The sequence below is a fragment of the Nannospalax galili genome, unplaced genomic scaffold (genome assembly GCF_000622305.1).
Source record: "Nannospalax galili isolate Female #2095 unplaced genomic scaffold, S.galili_v1.0 scaffold512, whole genome shotgun sequence".
NCBI lineage: Eukaryota > Metazoa > Chordata > Mammalia > Rodentia > Spalacidae > Nannospalax > Nannospalax galili.
This window is the reverse complement of record NW_008331992.1, coordinates 2,277,817-2,298,759: the sequence shown is the minus strand read 5'-3', so window position 1 is coordinate 2,298,759 and position 20,943 is coordinate 2,277,817.

The window sequence follows — 20,943 nt, the reverse complement described above, 5'->3', positions numbered from 1 at the left end:
AGAGGTTTAATATCCAGAATATATAACAAACTCAAAAAACAGAGAATCAAGACAAGAAGTAACCCAATTAAAAGATGGGATAATGAGCTGAACAGAGAGTTCTCAAAAGAAGAAGTAAAATATCTATGAAACATTTTAAAAGATGTTCAACATCACTAATAATTAGGGAAATGCAAATTAAAACCACTTTAAGATTTCACCTTACCCCAGTCAGACTGGCTAAGATCAAGAAAACAAATGGTAGCAAATGTTGAAGAGGATATGGGGAAAGGGGAACACTCATCCACTGCTGGTGGGGCTGCAAACTGGCTCAGCCCCTATGGAAAGCAGTGTGGAGAACTCTTAAAAAACTACAAATGAACCTACCATTTGACCCAGTTATACCTTGGCATATACCCAAAGAACTCATCCTATTGTAGAGACACTTGTACATCCATGTTTGTTGCTGCTCTTTTCACAATAGCTAAGAGATGGAAGCAACCTAAGTGTCACTCAACTGACAAGTGAATGATGAAAATGTGGTTCATTTATATGATGGAGTTTTATTCAACAGTAAAGAAAGATGAAATCATGAAGTTTGCAGGTAAATGGTTGGAACTAGAAATTGTTATACTAAGTGAAGTAACACAGACTCAGAAAAAAAATCGACATATGTTCTCTCTCTTGTGTGGATCCTAGAACCAGACTCTATTAATAAGTATGCAACCAGACATAACTACAGGAACCAGGATAATGTAAAGGAAACAGGGAGGTAAAGGAAAAGAAATAACCTGAAAGAGAAGAACAGTAGGAAACAGGCCTTAATAAGGGAGATATGGATAAAAATTGGGTTAGTTTAAGGGAGGAGGAAGGGAAGGGTATACAAGGAACCTAGGAGATAAAGGGAAAGAAGGAGCTCAAGAGAGGTAGGACCATAGGAGAAGGGTATTAGTAAGGGAGAAAGGGGGGAAATTGGGGCACCTTAAGTGGGAAAACTGTGATGGAGAGGTGAGACAATGTGAGAGATAAACAATGCCTAGCTAGTTTTGAAAGCCAGAGGGAACCATATTACTCCTACAACCTACTGAAAAATTATACATAGCAGATCAAGAAATATATGTCTAGGTAAGGTTTATCTGAGAACAACTGGTCTTGGCCCAAGATTTATCTACATGACACACAGTCATTAAAAATACCAGAGTGGTGGAACTAAACTTCTTGGGTGTTTAACAGACACACTTTGAGGCTTATAATAATTTGGTCAGAAGGACATAAAGGACACTTTTTGCTCCTAGCCTTCCTAGGTCAACTAGTTCCAGGGGACTATGAGTATCTTTCAAAATGTCCTATAATGGAGGGGGGCCACCTGTCCTCTTGACCAAGGAGGCTGAGGAGACCCCACCAGATGGACTTGAACCAGTGTCCAGTCTATAAAGTGGAGGGTCAACACAGAGGAATCATTTCCTCCATGCTTCCAAGTGAAGCTAACCATGGTCGAGCAGGACCTTTGATTTATCTTCATATAGGCGGAACTGGTAAAAGAAAGGAGCCAGGGGCTCCTCCAAGCCCATGTGTACCCTGAGGAACAAACAGATCCTCAAACGACCTTAAGAGTAAAAATACATTGGTTTATCTGGTCCCACTTTATGGCCTTAAACACCCAAAAGGAAAGTATAACCAAAGATAAAAGGGGCCAATATAATTTCATAAGGGTCCATATGTATAGCTAAAGTCTACATAACAAGCAACAATGCCATACAGGCGATACTGTCTTTTGAGTTGTTGGCCAGGGTAGCCAGATTGTCAGATTGTAACCCAGCATAGAACTGGGAAAATGAACAGCAGACCCCAATATTATCCAAAGGAATATTGACCATTGATTGTTGCTGGATGAGGAACAGCTGACCCTCCTAAAACAAAGAACTCTAGATAGGCTGACTGGATTCACCCAAACAGCAAGCAGTGGGAATGGCTGGGAGTGCCAACAACACAACAGACAGTAGCAGGGATATCAGAGTATAAGGGCTCTAGTGGGGCCTATGGGAGGGTGCAATCTGGGAAGCAGGTGTAAAAATAAATAAATTTTTTAAAAAATTTTAAAAAATAATTCTTCAAAGCATAAAAATTTGCTCCTTAATAATTGGTGGATGTGAAAAACATTACCATTGAAATCTACCTGATGACTTTATATCCATGCTCAGATGCCAAGGAGCTCAGAAAGTAACCGACTGTGACTAGTAATAATCAGATATATAGAGGTTAGAAATGCATGTGCATCTTAGTGTCAATTGTACTGAAAATGAATTTTTCTCTGTGAAACTGTGCATTTTAATAGCGAAATGGAGATCTTTTTTAAAGTTTAAAACCTCATTTAATTTTATGTCTTATAGGGTTATACTGAGTACAATATTGTATAACTGTATTAATTCAACTGTAAACCTAAAAATTTACAGCCAGTTTTGAAGGAGATGCATCTTAGCTCTGGAAATTGTTATTGAATATGTCAATGCTGTTGTAATGCAAAACAAAAAGAATCTAGAAAATCAAGTCCCTTTATTTCTGGAAGCCTAGTTTCTTTAGTTTCAGGAATTGTCTTTATTCCTGAAAAAATGGAGGAGTTTACGAGTTGGAGTGGGAATGGCCAAGAATCACCACATGTGCTTCTTGGCACATGGAAATACATATATACACGTCTCCCACCCCCACCCACAATAATCAAGAGTAATAATAAGAATTAAAACCATCTAACGCACAACATTGAGTAAATCTTCGTATAAGTCAAGACTTTAGTAAGTGTGTAAATACTGACTCATTCATTTCAACAAATTGTTCCATCATATTTTAGTAAAGAATTTATGCTATTCTCACCAAAATCAAGCTGATTCTCTTAACAACCAAATTTTCATTAATTATAGCTATAAATTGAATGTTGTTTGAACACTGCCTGCCTAAACTTATAAGGTGGAAACTTTAGGTAATGGTATCTAAGTGGAAAGAGGAGGTACTTGGAGTAGGTTTGTGGGGATAAATACCTGGCCCCTTGTTACACTTTGTTACCTATCCACCAAGAAGCAGAAAACCTTTTCTTCAATAAGCTCCTGACACCATGGTCTTCTACACAAGCACATAGGTAAGAAACCATGGACCGGACCCTCTGAAACCTTGAATCAAAATGAACTCTTATCTGAAAGTGGATGAACCCATACTGAAGGGCATTTGGGAACACAAATTTGGCTCTACAGGAAATGTATATATGTAACAGTTCCTAAAATTGAGGGTAGGAGACAGTAAGAGGGTGCAGATAGGGGAGGGGATCTAAATATGATTATATTGTATAATATTCAGAATTCAAAAAAGAAAAATAAATGAATCCTTTCCCCAGTTGATGCAAAAATACAAGTTTTATCTCAGAAGGCAAGACATAGTTTATTCTGGAGTCAAATACGAATGATCATGGCCCAGGAACAGAAATTTAGGTTACCACAAATTCTATGTTCCAACAAGATGACAGTTAGATGAAGTTTATAGTAAGAGAACAAAGAAAACCACAGATCAGGTCAGGACACTTTTAAATACATTGGTGAAGACAGGTTACAACAGATGAGAAATCTCAGCTGTAAGTCTGAGGTGCTACCCTGTGACATTCTTAGCCTTTTAGTTGGTGGAAGCAAGTAGTCTGCTAATACATTTCAAAGGTTTTGCCTTATAGTCACAAGGATGTCAAGTCACACGCAGCAGTGGGCAAGAAATGGCTATTCATGGAGTTAAAGGTAGCCCAACGTAAACTGCAATCAGGCTGTAGACATGCAACATTCCAACTGCTCCACAATCATTGATCAAATCAGCTAATCCGCCTTGCTGGAGGTTCAATGGAAGGTGCTGTTTCTTCCTAGGAAGTTTTGTTCACCTTTAATCTGTTTCTGTCAGAGATTTTGGTCAGAGCCATGAAGATGACTTAATACAGCATTTTTTCTCTCGATTTCCTATTCTCCTTTAAAGAGATTTACCCTACGGTTTCAACATATTTTTGATGTGCATTTCAGAAATCTTGAATTCCTTACTGTTTTGATAAGCCTAAATATTGATATATAAGATTGTTAAGAAAGAAAGTCCCAAGAATTTGATTGGGATTGTACAAATTTAATGAATTATTTAGAGATAATTGATTACAAATGGTATTTCAAATTTTTTGGCATAAAACAATAATATTGTTGAAAAACATTTCTCATGTTTATGAAAGTTCTAACATTTTATTATTATGGTTGAGATTTGTAATATTTTTTATGTTAGTATTAGTTGTTGACATAGTAATAGTATTTTCTAGGTCTTTTTCAGAAATTTTTTGTGTGGCAATTCTGTCTTTATTCTTTTTAAAATGCATGCTTATAAGTCTAGAAAGTTTATTTTCTGCTGATGACTGTTTTATAGTCAATGCCTCTAGTTTCTTAAGAGAATATTAGAGTTTCTTGAAGATTTCATGATGAATTATCAGAAATAGTGAAAATTATGGTTTGAATTTTTAATTTTGTTTTATGTTTTACTTACGTATTATTCCATTTACGCGTTTCTGAGAAACACCAAGGCTTTGTTCACACCAAGCAAATGCTTCACCACTGAGCTCTACTTCAGCTACAAGTGTGAACTTTGTTATGCAAATTAACAACTGGTCATATCATTGAAGCTCTGCATTTTTTCATACTTAAATTATTTCAAGTGGAAAAGCTTGTATTAGTTCCTTTTTGTTGCTGTGATAAAAGAAGAAAATCAAAGGAACTTAGGGAAGAATTTTGGTTTACCGTGTCTACTAGAAGAATGACAGAGAGGCAGGCAGGCAGCAGGTCGGCAAGAATCTGAGAGATTACATCTTAAACCGCAAAAATGAAACAGAAAGAGCACATGGAAGAGGGGCATGGCAATATGCCCTCAAACCCTGCCCCTAGTGGCATGCTTCCTCCAGCAAGGCTAGACCTCTTAAAGGTTTCATGGCTTCCTTAATCAGCAACACCAACTTGGAGCCAAGTGTTTTAGTACTTGTGTCTATGGGGGACATTTCTCATTCAAACTATCATAAAGCCTTAGTTTTTGGGTTTATTTTCAGTTTTTAAAATTTTCAGTGTCAGTAATTTTCCAATGAAAAGGCATATTTACATGAGCACACTTTTATCATAATATGTCCATAATATTTTTGCCAAGTTCAGATATTTAAAGAAAACGATAGAAGGAATCCTTAACTATGTTCCAATGAGTTGATATGTGGTTACACATGTTAGAATGTTCTATGCTAGACAAAAAGAAGGTAGTCTCATTCGTATTTTCTCTAGAACAACTATTTTCTGATTTCAGTTCATTACTTCAGACTTGGCCATTGCCTGTCCTTGTTTATGTCTTAGGTTTATTTGGTAAAGGACTACAGGATTTAGAATCTGCAGTGAAATTTGATTTTGTTTTGATTCTCTTTCACAAAGTTATATAAGAATGCTGAGGGACTTTAAATAACACTGAGGTGCCATTAAAGAGACTCTGATCAAGTAGATATTGCCATATGTTCTAAATAGAAAAGGGAAGATGGTTGAACCATGAAAATTAGAGTCCTGCCTCTTTCTTTAAGATTATGAAATAATATCTAGAGCTAGAATAATTGATGCATTGTTGTAGACTTGGTTAAAACGGGTACTTCTTGATGCCACATTTGCTTTTGATTGCAAAGGATCTTGATAACAAATGGAAAGAAAATGTTAAACAAAGCTTGAAGCTAGGTATTTGTGTTTATAAAACAATCTATTCCCTTTCAGTATTGTTTTTCAATTAAAAAAGAAACTTGTGGTTCTGCAATAGAAAATAAGACTTCATATATGATACACAAGTGCTCTGCCAGGAAGCCCCCTCCCCATCCTCATTTCAGTGTGGGCAAATACATATTCTAAGTACTAGATGTGACTGTTGACTTCAATGATTATTATATCTAATTTTTTCCAAAAATCCATTAAATATTTTCAGTATTATCAGAGGCTTTACATATTCCTTAATCTATTGCAATGGTCTGCGCATTTCTCAAACTGGCAAGACAGGGACCTAGTAGCATTTGGTTCATCAAACAAGTTCTCATTCAATTTAACTCACACAAACACACATCCCTACATATCTATGATTATGGACAAAATACGATAAGTCTGTCCCCAAATACCATTTATGATTTGATTATACAGAATATAAATTGCTGAAAAAGGGTGAAGAAGAGTAGATTTGGTTCTCATACAACATTCATTTTTACTAAAAGATCCTCATTTATTCCTGTCCAGAGCATCTGCATGCACCTGTGCAGTCCCTGACATGCCATCTGTCCCTGCAGGTAGGGTCAGCAATGCAGGTCACAGGAGAACTGTGCATATTTAATTTCTGAATAGATCATTTAGCTCCACACAGAGAAGCATTGCGGTTTGTGGCACCTACTATACTCTCAAATCATATCAGTTCTCTTACAAATGTGTGTGCTGTTACATGGGAAGTTAGATAAAAGGGTATGAACCCTGGGGACATCCAGCCTCATCTCATTACTTTAGCTTTAATAGGCATGGTCTTTAATCAAACAAACACTGGCCTGAAATTTTGGCTGAGCCATTTATTAGCTCTATGAACTTGAGCAAGTTAAAAGCATACTTTAAGCTTTTTAAAGCCTTACTACCCTCATTGGTGACTCTTAGAGCTAACCAAGTACCTATTACCTATGTTTATCCAATAAGGCATGCAATATACTCTTATCAGAGCACCTCAATTATTGCAAACACTCCATCTTAGTTATTACTGTTGTCAGTATTATTCCTCGCTCTCTGTCTCAGTGGTATGCGCACATATGTTCACCTTTGCATGCATGTGTGGAGGCCAGAGGTCCATCTGTCATGTCTTCCTGTTTGTCCTCCACCTTATTTCTGAAGCAGTGCATCTCACTGAAACTGGAGCTCACTACATTAGTTAGACTGGGTACCCAGCAAGGTCATAAGATCCTACTATCTCTGACTTTCTTTTTGGTCTTTTTTGAGACAGGGTAGCACTTTACCCATTGGGCCATCTTCCTAGATCAGTTACTTTTTATGCCAAGTTAATATAACTGCAATATAATTTTAATCTTCTATTAATATTTTCATTTACATAGCAAGATAAAGTAGAAAAACAAAGCACATTTTACTTTATTTTAGTTTGGGATAAAGATGATACATTAGATCATACAATGTAGTCAATGACTGATTTGGCTGTAAAATGTACTTCTGGTATGTGGCTTTTCACCAGCATAGAATGCTTAAATAGATTTATATTTTAAATACACACAAATTTAGGCAACAAACTTACTTTTTTATGTGCATTTGTTGAAATAAAATATTCATCATTATTTGATTTCAAAATAAGCAGGCATGCCTTTCATCCCAGCACTCGGGAGCCAGAGGCAGGGGGATCTCTGTGAGTTCAAGGCCAGCTTGGTCTACATAGTGAGTTCCAGTGTATTGGCAATAATCAAAAGTGCAGTAACATGTGGACATGAGGAGAACAGGGTGAGGATGATTCTGAAGATAACGTGGAGAAGGCATGATTTTAATGCATGTTTGGTGGCTGAAAATCATCCCTGTCATTTATTCCAGCAAGTGCTGATTATCCACCTGGACATAGAGAAACAAAGTCAATGAATGATTTGAGAAGCTTTAGTTAAGATCAACTAATATGACCTCACCAACAGAAATCTATCAAGGGATCTGCTCCCCCTCCCTCAGTAAGCAGGAGGGACTGGCATCCTTATTCAAGTTAGTAACCTTATTACTCAAAACAAATCCATTTGTTTTCTAATATGTTTAGAGAGACATTTTCTTTTACATTTTCCTTTGGTCATTCTTAGCTTCTTTTTTTCTTTTTTTAATGAGCCAAATTTCATTTATTTATTTATTTATTTAATTATTTATTATTATTATTATTATTTGAAACAGAGACTCATGTAGCCCAGGCTGGTCTTGAACACAGTATGTAGCCTACAATGATCTTGAACTCCTGATCCTCCTGCCTCCAAGTATAAAAAGGGAGGTTTATCATCTATGTAATATCTAGAAAACACATATTTAAGCATGAATATCATAACACTTTTTAGTCATTTTACCTTCATCTCTACTACATGTGTCTGGTTAAGACCAAAGTCGACTCTTATCCACATTATTACTGCAGTTGCGTCCAACAGCTTCCATGTCCCCCTCCACTCTACAGACAAAGTAAACCCTCGGAAACGTGAATCATCACCCTTGGAGAGCTCCCTAATGTCTTCAGGATAAAGATTATGAGATGACACAGCTAGATAAGACACGAGCTAATATTCTATTGGCTCTGTTCCTAAAGATAACCTTGGTTAATGTAGTAGGCAGCCATTCCAGAATCTTCTGTCTTGCCTACTTCTCTTTATCTCGAGTCATTAAATCAATAGACAGATCCATAAAAGCATTAAAAAATAAAGAGTAATTACAGGATTGACAAGATAATTTAGCAGGTAAAGGCGCTTGCCCCAAAGCCTAATGGCCTAAGTTTCCTCCCCAGAACCTGTGTGGAAGGAAAGAACCAACTGTGTACTGTGGCACATAATTCCCCCACCACATGTACATCCAAATAAATACATGTAAAAATATTTTTAAAGCCGGGCCTGGTGGCACATCCCTTTACTCCCAGCACTCAGAGGCAGAGGAAGGTGGATCTCTTTGAGACCAATGCCAAGCTGGTCTACACAGTGAGTTCCAGGCCAGCTGGGGCTACAGGGAGACCCTGTCTCAACAAGATAAAAATTAAAAAAAAAAAAACAAAAAAACAACCAGTTACAGTTGGTACCTAAGTCAAGAACACAAACATTGACAAGGCCCCAAAGCTATGTGTGTCCTCGGCTTTCACAGCCGTGTTCTCTACCAAGATGTACCTCACAAATTTGGCAATGTCTTATAATACGTTTACTGTATGCAAATGAGTTACTATTTCCCAAATGTGGAATTTTCAGTTATTCTTTGTCACATCCTCATAGTTGCTAGAATCCAAATACAATTAATGTTGAAGAGTGAGAGAAGACATAGGTTATTAAGTGAAAACTGCAGTGCAAGGTACATGCTACTTCTCTATGAGGTATTGGTCAAGGAGGTCCCAGAGGTAGCCACAAATTGCAGGCTATTGCCATTGCCCTTGGTTACCAACCATACCAATATAGAAAGACCCTATTGCTTAAGACACCACATACTTTGGCTCCAATGCAGGCTGCTGGGGTAGAAAAGGCATCAATGGTCTTACCAAGCATTGGATGTTGCATGCTACAGTACATACCAATGAGGCAAGGTATGCCCAATGGTACAATAGTATCCTGACCATTATGGGGTAACTATTTTCTGATTAGATATGAGGACTGCTCTGTAGCGAGGAATTTTATGCCTAGCACTATAATCTTTATCAAAAGCCCATGTCTGAGTAAATCATAGGCCCTCAGGTAAAAGCTGCTAAATGGTTCTTTAGGCTTATACCTGTATATATGGGCTGCTCTCAACCTTGATCAGAAGAGCTCAGTTGGCAGCAGTCAATATAAAGATGTGGAACTGGGCAAATTGCTGAGCATATGAGACTATGAATGCCCAGTGCTAAATGGGACATCTTTATCAACCCCACCCCTACTCCTTATCCCACCTTGGCTCAGGGGATGTTTTGGAAGAAGAGATGGAAAGAATGTAAAAACCAAAGAGCTAGAGGGTGGGTAGGGTCATCACTGTGGTATGCTGTCCTCTGATGTTGTTGGGCTCATAAACTCATAACAGCTCTGGTTTCCTGCATAAGACCTGCACAAGATCAAGCCAGTTAGCATTCTGGAATGAATGAGGGGGGTGCTACTCTTATCTGAGGAGCCCCTGGCAGTTTTAACTACCAGGGGAGGGAGAGCCACTTTTCATGAAGGATGTTCCCATCACTCCAGTGGGTGGTCACACACATACAGACACACACACAACAGACACACACATGCATAACATATGTATGTATATATGTCTGTGTACGTGCATATATACACACACATTCATATACACATATGTGTGCAGTACTAATTGAACTTAGTGGGTTATTAAAAAAAAGACATAAAGTTGAAGTTAGGGGATACAGGGTGAGTTGAGGTGGGAATGGGGGTAGATATCATATTTTATTTATATCATATATGAAATTCTTAAAGAATAAAAAAGTAAAAAGTAAAAATAATTTTGTAAAATCTTTCTTTGAACAATAACATTTCTTTTTCAATTATATTTTATGGTACTACCCAATTTTACTATATTATGCTGCTAATATTTAACTCATCAGTATAACTGAAAATGAAATAACGTTATGTGCAAAATGTTCTTTGTATCTTGCATGTTCCAAACACTTTTGAGCCAAGGGGGTTCAAAAGCAAACCATGAATAAGAGTCTCCAGTGGATCTTCAAGGATTTCACAGAGTGTAGGGACTGATTCGTAATTTTAAAGTGAACGTAATTAGCCTTGTGAGGAACATGCTACAGTGAAACGGAGAGCACAGTGAAGGAGCAGAGAGAGGCTGCGTTTAATTGTGACTAACTCCAGTGCTACTTCCAAGAGAGGAACCCGACCTTGCATATACTAGTTTCCAAAGTGGGCACTAAGCAGACCAAAGGCATCTGTGTTCATAAGGTTTTGAGTTCTTTCTGTTCCATGAACATATACAAGTCCCTCGTTCCTGAGCTCTCTGCCTGGCATTGTTGCCTCTCTGAGGAATTCTCTTCCACTGGATTTTTTTCCATATCCAGATTTTTCTTCAGGCTTCAGGAAGATAAATCTGGCTGAATTAATTTTGAGTTGCTTGTCTTTTTGTTTTCTTCTTGCATATCTCAATATTGACCATTTATTCATTATTGGTTATCTTTCTGATCATCCTCACTTGTCCTGATGCAAATTTTCTGAAGACAAAGACCGTATTTCTCCTCCTCCATCTCCAACCTCGAGGAGCATACTGGATGACTAGTAACATGTCTGTCTAATAAGAAAGTGTGTGAAAGACATCGGGGACCAATACAGTGTCCATGTTTATGGCAGTCCTGTAGCCCCAGGAAGAAGTGAAGAGTCCCGAATGAATGATATTCTGAACCTCCCAATGCTTATCTGTTAGTGCAGAAGTTCCTTTCATGAACACTGTAGTGTGATGGGATCTAAGGGTTCAATGAATCTTAAGCAAAGGGGAAATGAAAATCTTGTAACAAAAGTCTCCACGACATTTGAATTAGTTGGAAATTAGTGCACACACTGACAAATTAGACAGAAGAAATTGGTTGTTTTAGACAATGAACTGGCTCACTGCCCTTGTCTCCTTACCTCGACGGTAAAATGATAGTTTTAATCAGAAACATCTTTGTAATATCATTACATACAGTGAGTAAGGGAGGTATACACAACCATCTTAGACTTTTTTTTTTTCTAAAATTGAAACTTCCAAAAGATCATGTTAAGATCTTAAATCCTATAGCAGCATTCCCCTTTAAGCTGAAATGTTTTGAGGAAAATGCACTCTTAGATGCTGTCAAAACACAGCATAAGCCACTGATGTTTCTTCTAAGATCGCAAGTAGGGAAGTTAAGTTAAATTTCAGCTTTACTTCGAATAAAAATAAAATCAGCTTCCATAAGCAATAAGGCCACCCTGTTAGCTGAGTAGAACCTAAAATCAACTTTATATGTGAGAGTACGAAATTAGAAAACCTTCCCAAGGCAAGAAGAAGACAAGCATTCCCATTTCCAGTGCCACCAATCAGCATTATTGGAGACTAATTACTCAGAGAGAATGAAAGAAATGCACATATAACCACATTAACGTCCTAGTACTATCCACCTACAAAATGAAAGCAAATCAATTGAACATTATAATTCATAAGAGCATCTTTTAAGAAGCAAAAGTATCACACAAAATGAGCAGAACTCTATTTAAAAACATCAGAATTCACATAGAAATTTAAAAATCATCATGAGGAGATCAGTAAAACACAGGAAATAACCAATCAAGGGATGTAATATTAGGTGTCCATTATATGGATTTAATAACAATTCCATCATATTCCTAAGAGGATTGTACAAAAATGTACGTTTAAAATTCAAGCGGCAGGAAAAGTCGCAAAATAAAGCCAGGACCAAAAGCAAAACAAAAGAAGAATTTGTGGTGCCGGGTACCAACATTCTTTAAGCCGGAGTTATCTAGCAAATGTTGGTATGTTAATGATATCTGCATAAGCATTATTTTAAACAGTGTGGAGCAGAGATAGTCATATTCATAAAAATTTTAATTATAGTATAGGCAACATGTCAACATGTGAATTTAAGGTGGGTCAGGGAATATAAATTATTTAAAATTTAGAGACTTATGGCATGAGAGACTTGGTTAAGTGCTTAAGAGCACTGGTTGCTTTTCCGGAGGTCTTGGGTTTGGTTCCCAGCATGCACATGGCAGCTAACACCTGTCCTTAACTCCAGTTCCAGGGGTCCAATGCCTTCTTCTGACCTCCTCAGGCAATGCTTGCATATGGTGCACTTAAATACATGCAGGCAAAACACTCATAAACATTAAAAAATAAGTAAAAGTTTTAGAGAATAGGTTAAATTATTTAATATTGGGAAAAGGAAGAGATTATTATGTCACCACCTTACTCCTTCACAAAACATAATTCAAGGTTATTTAATGTAGTAGATATGGAACATGTTAAAACCAAAGCAGAGCACATTTATAGAAGATGCACTTGATTTAAAAAAATTATAAAATGAGAAATACTTTTGCCAGACATGTAAATCAGAGGTCCAACAGTAGAATACAGATTTGAAGTTTAAAGTTGTAGCTCTGTGAGATCAGCCATGCAGAATCAACAGCTAAGTAGCAGATTAGGCTCTGTTCCAACATGCTTAGCTGAGAATACTTTTTCAGACTGGAGGACCATGAAAAGAAGTATAATACACTTGAAAAAAAAAAAAAAGGAAAGCTACAGAAAGAACGTGAGTGGCCAATGTAACAATGCTGTATCAGAGCAGTATTAGAGAATAGAAGGTAATATGGTTTCCATCTATTAGGTTGATAAAAAATTAACATTTGAAAATGGCAAGTTATGTGGTTAATACAGATGTGTATCCCAGACACACTGTGGTAAAGAGGACAAGTTAAGGAAATTATTTTGGAATGTAATGTGTGATGTACATGAAAAATACATTTCATAGAAATGAGTCCTTCAAGAAATATTTATACTTTTCTGTTATAAACTCATGTATTGTTACATGCATTTCTATACTGTGTTAGCAAAAAAATGGAAATAAACTTTTGCCAGTGTCCAAATTTTGGTACTTATTGTGGTTTGGAATATTTTCTACTAAAACAACAATAGCTACCTTCGTGTATGAATATGGAAAGATATGTGAGCATAGAAAACATACACGTGCATGTACAATGTTTCAATTTATATAAGAAATTTATGTATTAAAATAAGCCTATACATACACAAAGGCACTGATAGGTAGGCATGACACATCTTCTGGGGTTACTTTTTTAATGTTTAAAATACTTATTCTTTGTATTTCTATTTTTGAAAACTCTCAGATACAGATACTTTTAAGTTTAGAATTTGCAGTATGGTTGTACATTTATTGATATACAAAACTTTCTTTGTAATTAAGAGACTAAAATGATAGAAAAGAAAGAAAATAGTTAATATTTGGAAAACTTGAAAAATAATGTTCTAGTTTTAAGCTAAAGTCTTAATAAACACAAAATGTTCTCCTACCATTGCAAGTTCTATAAGCTGGGAATTTTGTAACACATATAAGGGTATTTTATACTTTATAAAAAATCTTTACATGTGTACGTGTGTATTTGTGCATATGTATGTTTCAGGCATGTGTGTGTCATGGCACGTGTGGAAGTCAGAGGGCAACCTCAAGTGTTGGTCGTCTGTTACCTATGTTGTTTGAGACAGGGTCTCTTGTTCATGTCTGCCAGGCTAGCTGCCCATGAGCTTCTGGAGAGACTTTGGCTTCTGCCTCCCATCTCTCCTGAGGATCACTGGGATTAAAAATGAATGCTATTGAATCTGACTTTGAGTAGGTTCTGGGTATTCAAATTCGTATCCTCATGCTTGCAGGGCAAGTGATTTACCCACGGATTCATCTCAGCTGGGGTTGCATTTTTAAAGGGTGCTTACAGCAATGATTGGGAAAGGAGATATATCTATTTTACCATGTCTATATCACTAGAGAATAAAAGGTAATATAGTTTAAATTTATTAGGTTGATAAAACTTTGCTTTCCTATGTCATATCTTTTAATATTTTTTAAAGATTTTATTTTGACTCTTAGTTAAGGATACGTGTATCTGTCTGACTGCGGGTTTGTGGTGTGAGTTCAGTGTCCATGGAGGCCAGAAGAGGGCATCAGATCCCTCGGAGTTGGTGTTTATATGTGGTTATGAGCCACCTGATATCATCATTCAGAACTGAACTCTGGAAGGGTAGCAAGCACTCCTAACCTCTGAGTCATCTCTCCAGCCCCCTGTTTAATCTTTTCAAGGAGAATATTTCCATGTCATTAACATTTTTTTTGAAAAGTGAAAGTTACACACAGAAAATGTCACCTGCCCTTGTCAAAACAATTCCATAGATATAAGGACGACTTGTACCAAAACCACAATGAAACCTTTTCATTAACATAGCTACCTGTTCACAATGTGTGTTTTGGACATCTAATAAGTCTTAGAAGATAAAGAAAAATATTATTGTAAATTTAAGGATCTCACTGACAAGTTTCTAGAGACTACTTTTCTTTCAGCTGATTGATCTTGGTTTTATTGATTTTTTGACTGACTTACTAGTCTATTAGGCAGAAAGAGCTAGGAAATGAGCTATAACTGATATCAATGGCAAGACAGAGCTGACATATTTATTGGTCCAGGTCATATAAAATCTGTGAATCAGTTTTCTATCCTCATGTGTGCTTCACAAATCTAAAGGAAAAATCTGTCTGTCAAATCCCTACTTAAGCTTGTTATACACTTGTCTTTGAGACAAGATCTGTAATATATCAAACACACACACACACACACACACACACACACACACACACCCACACACACACTTTAATCCCAGCACTCGGGAGGCAGAGACAGGCGGATCCTCTGTGAGGCCAGCCTGGTCTACAGAGTGAGTTCCAGGCAGCTGGAGCTACAGGGAGACCCTGTCTCAAAAATACCAAAAAAAAAAAAAAAAAGAAAAAGAAAAAAAAAAAAAAAAAAAAAAAAAAAAAAAAAAAAAAAAAAGAAAGAAGAGCACCTAAAACATGTAGGAAATGATTCTATTCAGTGTTTATTAAGGCATCTCACTAAGATAGACATATATCTATACTTTTAAATGTGCAAAGAATATTTTGATTATTAAGATTGAAATTATATACATTAAGTGCAAAGGGAATTCCCTTGTTAACTACCTTGCAAAACAAGCATGATATGCTGATTTTTATAATTATTGATTGGTTTTATAAAGACAGACACTTGGTTTAAGCCTATGACTCCAGTGGCACATATTTAAATAGGCCAGTTTACCCTTTGCAATGGGAGACAGGTTGATCATTTCAGTGCACTCTCATGAATGACAATGGATAATCACAGGTCTGAGGTGGCTCTGTGAGTATTTCAAGGCCACTTACAAAACCTTCATGTTTGTGTTACATGAGAACTCCCTTAATTCCAAGGATGGTTGAATTCAAATTTCACATAAGTACTGGTAGGATATTTTGTCTGAAAGACTTAATGAGTGACTGAATTTTGCCTTTTCTATAATTTACAAAACCTGCAGATTTTTTTGCATAGGTAGGACAAGCTCCATAAGTTGTACTTCTAGAGCCATTTAAATAGTTACAAGGAGTTGTCACTTACAGAAATTATAAGCTGTTATGTAAATCAGGAAGCTCAGAAAATGCATTAGAAATAATTTACAAATTTTCTTGCTGAATTAAAGGTTTCTCCTGATCAGCAGTTAACAATAGATTATATTCCATCAGTTAAGATTGATGGAGAAATTTTGTGTGTTTGACCAGAGGCTAAGAAATGTGAACCCAGTAGTTGGTAAGACAAACACAGTTCCTGGTTATGTAGAATATTATCACATATATGTATGTATATATTATATAATATAATCTTGACCATGAAACACATCCAAAACAATTGTTAAAATTCAATCTGGAAATGACATGATATAGTATCTGCTTAGAAAGCTAAGCAACTGCACTATTCAATTAATAATACTAGCAATAATTCTGTGGCAAAATCCACAGAGCTATTCTTAGTTCAAGTATAAGACACAAAACACATCCCAGTGTTTTACTGAAAAAAGCACTTTTTTTTAAACTAGCAGTGCACATTACAGTCCCCAAGATGTGGCAGAAATCCCAGTGCTCAATTTTACATCCGAATGTTCTATCACAACCTGTAGCTTCTCTATTCTAATTTATTTTCCCAAAGGATCTGTTGGTGACATCAGTTAAGAGCTATTATGGGATTAAATATCCTTATGTTGATTAAATATATCAACAATAAAAGAGGGTAAGCCACACCCAGTGCTCAAAGTAAATGACGCTTTTTATTTGGTTAATGGTACTTCTCTGTGTGCAGTTTTTGAAGTGGTTAATGTCTGAGATAAGTGGACCAGGAAAACAAAAAAGTGAATGCTTCCAGTTTTTCCATTTTATAACTTGTGTAAATGAATGAAGAATTCTCTAGGGTATCCTGTGATGTCCCCAAAGGTAAAGGGGAAAGTGGTAGGTGGGATCACTGGTGTCTGTGAATTGTTTTTATTTGTTGGCCAATAGCCTATGAAAGAAGAGGGGATGGGTTATCAGTGTAAAAACAACCCCTGACAACTTTATTAATCAAGATGATATATGTTCTTATGAAATTATTACTTTAAATGTAAGCTCTTCTGCAGACATGTGCTTAATTCTTTGAAAGTAACAAGAAGAAACAACACAGACCGCATAATGCTTTGTCACAACTATTCAGTTGTTTCTAAATTTATAAATGTTGGAAGAAAAATATGTTTCTCCAAAACTGAATATACTTTTTTAAGTGTTCTATTTAATACATTGCTGTTTGCTCAAATAAAACACATTTCTGAAGTAATTTGTTCCTACAAATGTACCAACTTGACTTCTGTTGTCATTAGGAGTACAGATGTGTGGGGTCTGAGAGCCCGAATTTCATTCATTGTGTTTTGGCTAGAAATAATAAATGAGCTCTTAATTAGCAGGCAAGAAAATATGCTCTAGTCTATAATATAAATGCATTATGTTTAGTAGGCTAATTATATTATTACCAAGGAAACCATAAAGTTTTGTGCAGAACATTATACAAAGTGAATCATTAAGGGAAACAAGATAGAAGACAGAGGATTTGAATTATCCTGTAAGAATGTTTGTGCTCAATACATTTCTTTGAAAATTTTTCATTTTTTTTTGTCATTTATATTTAAATTTTATATATTTGTCTGCCTATGAGCTCTTTTGCTCATTTATATTTTTATCACCTTTACTTAATGATTTAAATCAAATTGTGATTGCTTAAAATGTTCCTATATTTCTTGAAAATTCATAAAAAGTGAAATTTCTTCATTGCTCTACTTCTGTATTAAATATCATTTAGCATTCTTATTTTTCAATTTTTATTTTCCTCTCAAATTTTGAAGGAGAAAGTTAATAAAAAATGTATCCTCTGAGCAATGGAGGAAATGAGAATATAAAGTTAGTATGTAGTGGATCTGTAGAGCTTGTTGAAACAGCTATTGTTCAGTGATCCGTCTTTTAAGGGTGTGAGTCTAGAGAGACTGGCTAGGCTCTAGTGAATGGACTCTCACTGAGGGACAACTGGGGGTGCAAATTTGACTCAGTAGGCCTTAACAAATATGATAGAATTCATGAAATCCAGTGGGAGGACTATAAGGGGTACAGACAGGAGATCTAAATATGATAAAGAAACATTTTGTGAAATGCAAAAAAATTCAATAAAAATAAGAAAAAATTAAGAAAAACAAATTAGAAAGAGAAAACTAAAAGCAACCCTTGAGCAACTTCAGGGAAGCTCATATGTCCTCTATCAAGAGACCAGACATCAAAAAAACACAGATTACATCTAAGGCGTAGGGAACATAGTAGGACAGGGGGCAGAAAGATTATCGATGCAGCTCTCAACTCTTACCAGTGAAGATTCCTCGTGCAATAGATGGTGTTTAACCCAGAAAGCCATAGCTAGCCAAAAATGCAGAGACCTCTTAGTGTTTGTCCCTGGGTAGTTCACCTGTATCAGACCTCTGCCCCTATGGCTCAGGGACCAATGAGGAAGAGGGGACGGAAAAACTGTTAGAGCCAAGGGCATGGAGGATGCCCTCAAGGAAACAGAATTTTTCAGGCATCTAGAAAGTTGCTCATACGCACTTACACAATGGTGACAGCATACGCAAAACCATGCAAGCTCAGACCTGAAAAAAAAAAACAAACCAGCATGGAGGTCTGGTGATGAGGGGCAAGCCCCAAGCTTGGCTGAGGAACTACTGGCAAGGACAACTAGAGAGAGAGGAGGTTTTCTTTATGGGAGTGACACTGTGTAAACTGACCAGGTCCTGGCAGATGGACTCAGACCCTGGGATATTTGGGGACACAAATATGGCTTGATAAACCTTAACATATATGACACAATGCATATATGGGGTAATAGGGGGAGAGTGCAGAGAGGGAGGGCGTCTAATATAATCAAGATGTATGAAATTCACAAAGCTTTATTTAAAAAGATAACACAGGAAGAAGGAAAACTGCTCTGTGTTACACCTCGCTCCTCCAGATGCTGCCACTGATGTCCAGGTTACTTTGCCTTAGGTCATCAAGAAAATAAAGTAGTATAATAATAAATATCAAAGTCAAATATAAATAATATAGCATATTGAAATTTTGCTTACCTATGTACAGCTATATGTGATGTTCATGCCCAACAAAATTTGTACCCTCTTCATGTTGCCTACTTGCTATTTTATATTGAGGACTCCATTTTTCATACATATAATTCTAGATTTTGCTTGGTTTATCAAGTTCAAATTCAATTAAACTTTTCTCATTGATGCTGTCAATTTCTCCTTTTAAACTGCACAACCCACTCCCAATTTTTCATGGTGTTGTTATGCTGAAAAACCATTTCTCTCATCCAGTGTCAAGTTTAAATTTCCTTAATTGGATGATCACTTCCTTACATGTAATTAAGTCTTCTTTGTTCGATTTTCTGATTAACACTTCATTTATGTCTTTAGAATCCATTTAATAATTGCTTTGTAGACTTGCTAGTTCACATTGGTGAAGTTCCTAATTCTATCATTTTTCCAAAACATTGTATGCAAAGTTGAACACTTTTTAAGATGAACACATTCCATAAAGAACTGTTTTCTTTGTTGACTAATAATTATTCCTAGAGTTCATTTCAGAAATATAGGATAAATGTGCATCCATTCTCCTTTGCTCTTCAAGTGGATGTAATCAACTGTGTGTTAATAGCCACTATTATAGAACATGAGGTATTTTCACTATAAATATAATAATTTTATATAACATGTTTTAGAGAATTATATCCACTATTCCTTTAAATATCAAATTACTGTAGAACAATTAGTTCTCCAAACCCCTTAAAGTTTGCTCCTGTGTTAAGTATCTTGACTTCAGGAGTTCAGGAGTCTTTGAAAATGTTATCTTAATAGTTTATCTTGCATGTCCACTTGCCTTAAATATTAAAATGGCCACTTTTGTGAGGAGATCTGACCCCCCACAAGACAGTAGTAGAGTCTGTAATGTAAGTGAAAGCTCATTCTACTTTTAACTTCTTATCTTCAGCTAAGAAAAATAATACTGGTGATTAAATAAATACTAAGAAAATACTACCACAGGTTTCTCTGCCTAAGGAAGTGTGTTCACATATTTGAGTTACTAGTGGGGTTGGGGAAAAGATATTTAATTGTTTGATGTTCAAATTTTTTTCTCCATGGGTTATGATGATTGACAGTTGATCATGAGTTTGATTTATCTAATGCCCTTCAATTGCTTGATTCAAACTAATTGTTTATTTTAATTAATTAATTAGAGACAGAGTCTTAATATAGCCCAGACTATATATAAAATCCTCCTGCTTTAGCCTCCAAGTACTTTCATTGCAGACAGGTGCTACCATGTCTAACCCAAACCCACTTTATTTCCTTAAGAGCCTAGACAAAAATCATGGGAAGAAACTTTAAACATAGGGTTTTTCTCCACAGCTCCTTGTGCTTGCATCCCTGCTCTGTTAGGACTTTTGTAGACTTCCAGTTCTGGGAGTTTTCCCAGACCTGTCTTGATTAATGCATCTCTAGACTCTCAGCAGAGAAGTTTCTTACACAGCAGACTGTGATTAGCACAGAAAGCCATACCTGCCCAGGGTATAGAAAGTAAGAGGCTTGTGGACTGCTTGTTCCTGAATAAGACACCTGTATCAAACTTCTGCCTCCCAAGGACTCAAATGAACTAACAGCAATAGTGACAGCATGCCCAAGTCTCAAGTAAGCTCAATCCAGTCAAAATCCCAGTAGAGGCATGTTGAAGTGGGTACGAAACCTCAATGCTTCCTGAGACACTATTGACAAACCAATGGCTTCTGGAAAGGAGACTCAGTCTTGTTTAAGGATGATACTCTTAGTAGGTTGATCAGGCTTTAGTGGATGAACCCACACCAAAGGGCACTTGGAATTACAAATCTCACTTTATAGGCCTTATTATGTACACTTATATGTGTATATTATAACAGAGCACAAGAAATTTGGTGGGAACTTAATAAGGGGGTTGTAGACAGGGGAGTGGATCTAAATAAGATCAAAATATACTGCATAAAAT